Source organism: Lipotes vexillifer, unplaced genomic scaffold (assembly GCF_000442215.2).
Source record: "Lipotes vexillifer unplaced genomic scaffold, Lipotes_vexillifer_v1.1 scaffold173, whole genome shotgun sequence".
In the NCBI taxonomy this organism is placed as follows: Eukaryota; Metazoa; Chordata; class Mammalia; order Artiodactyla; family Lipotidae; genus Lipotes; species Lipotes vexillifer.
In genome coordinates this window covers 975,303-977,378 of record NW_006770924.1, presented here as the reverse complement: position 1 = coordinate 977,378, position 2,076 = coordinate 975,303, and the positions used below count along the sequence as shown (strand labels likewise).

Here is a 2,076-nt window from a genome sequence, read left to right as displayed (position 1 = left end):
CATTCCTGCACAATCTGTCGCCAGCCGAGGAGCCCGCGGTGCACGTTCCCCCCGGACACACACACCTGCTTATTGCTGCGCCCCGCGCGGCCACGGCCGCCGCGGCGCCTCTACTGCCCGAACTCACTGTCGCACTCAGCCAACACGCAGCCAAATCTCGGCCCAGCCGCTCACCCCCTCGCTTCCCGGGGGGAAAAAGAAGAGAGGCCTGAGCAGCCCCAGCGGCGGGCAGGGACACTCGTTCCGCCGGAGGGGGGGCGGGTAGGTGGATGCCGCAGCTCCTCTTCAACTCCTGGCAGGGAGAGAAGGAAGCGGCAGCGCAAGAGGGCAGCCGGGGAACTTGGGGCTGGAGAACCGGGAGGGGTGGAGCGTGAGGATAGGCGGTGAGGGGAGAGGGGCGCACTGGACTGGGCGGTGGGCAGGACCGGCAAGGAGCGCGGGGCTCAGAGGGCAAACACAAGACCGTACAGGCAGAAGGGACGTGGGAGGAAGGGGAGGGACCAAGAAGCGGGAGTTCGGGCTGGAGAGAGGGACGGACAGCCCCGAGGGCTGGAGAAGGCGGGCGCCCAGAGGTGTTGGGGGCGCGGAGCAGAGTGCCAGGTGGGCAGGAGCTGGGAAGCCTCCGAGCAGACGTCCAGGAGGGCTCGGCGTGGCACTCAAGTTTGGGGCTGGGGGCCCTAGATCCAAGAAGGCCAACGTGGGGAGGGGTCGTGCGCGGCATGTAGGGGATACCGGGGCAGAATAATCGCAGGGAAAAGCAAATGGAGGGTGAAACTTGTGCGCCTGCCGGGGGGAGGGGAGCAGGCAGGCTAGTGCGGGCAGAAACACGAGGCGGGGCAGGAAAGCCGAGGCGGCCGCGAGGCGGTGGGGACGGAGTAACGGGAGGGAGGCGCCCGTTCGCGTCTCCCTCCCTCCCTGCCCCGCGCCCCTCGCAGGCAGGTCTTGGCTCCGGCGCGACGGGGCGAGGGCCAGGGGTCTCGTGGGCAGGAGTCTCCGCGCCCTCCCGCGAGCCCGCACACTTACTTTCCAGGTTAGGCAGCAGCCGTCGTCGCTCCGGGGATCAGGAACATCGGCGCCGAGGGGTCGCCGCTGCGGCACCCGAAAAAATTAAAAAAGTGCCGCGGCCAAACGACTGCCCGCCCCTCCCTCCCCCTCCGCCCCCTACCCCAAAGCGGCTCGCCCACCACCCCCGACGGCGGCGGTGGCCAACTTGCCCCTCTACCCCTTGCCCATGGTGCCGCCTCCGCGGCCGGCGTCGACGCGGACTCAGCCCCGGAGCCCCCTCTACTGCCCAGAGGCCGCCGCCGCCCGCCCAGCCGCCAGCCCGCCTGCCCAGCCAGCCCCAGGCTCCCGGGAACGTCAGCACGCCGCCGTCTCCGGACCTGCTCCCTGCCAATCCCATTGGTAGGAAGGAAAAGGCTGGACCTCCCCATTGGCCCGGCCCTCATATTGAACTGACCAATGGGAACTGAGGTTTCAGGTCGCCATAGAGACCGATGCCGTTAAGAGCTAGAGGGCCTGGAAACGGTGAGGAGTAGGGATGAAGGTATCTCTGGCTTTGGGTGCTGGAGGAGCTGGGGGAAAGAACTACTGGGGGATTCCCGAGTGCTGGCTCTGAAATTGAGGCAGCTTTCGCTTTGCCTTCCTGGCAACAGCAGCTGTGCATGGTAGGGTTTGTCCGTCGCGTCAAAGGCAGGGACAGCTGAGCCCCTATACGAATCCTTGAGAGCCTGGGAGTGGGCGTTTCACTTTTCCTGCGACTGGGGAGTCCCTCAGCCTCTGCCCTTTGACCTTTGACATGTGAGCAGCTTCTGCTTCTCCAGGTGAGTTTGCACCCCATCCATTAAATCATTGCTTCTTCCTGACGTCACTGATCCACATGAATTCTACTTGTTTTCCCAACCACTCCCCCTTCCCTGGGGTGGATCTTGCCTCAAAATTTGGGGTCTAAAGACTTAAAGGAGACTCAAAGATGATTTCCTTTGGATGATATTTTGATGAGGAAACAGGCTGACGTATTGTATGATGGATGTCATTGAGTCAATGCATGAGATAATGTGTTCCCCGCTTCCCAGA

At 64.1% G+C, this 2,076-nt stretch overlaps 1 protein-coding gene across 2 annotated transcripts in view; it reads right to left on the bottom strand.

The window, feature by feature from the left end:
- The window catches only part of PKP4 (plakophilin 4), a 254,066-nt gene extending 252,789 nt beyond the window's left edge, over positions 1-1,277 (bottom strand). For both annotated transcript variants that reach the window (XM_007446452.1, XM_007446454.1), the window contains exon 1: positions 1,024-1,277. The gene's annotated coding sequence lies outside the window, so the exon portion shown is untranslated. The remainder of the gene's footprint in view (positions 1-1,023) is intronic.
- Between the last annotated feature and the right edge of the window lie 799 nt (positions 1,278-2,076).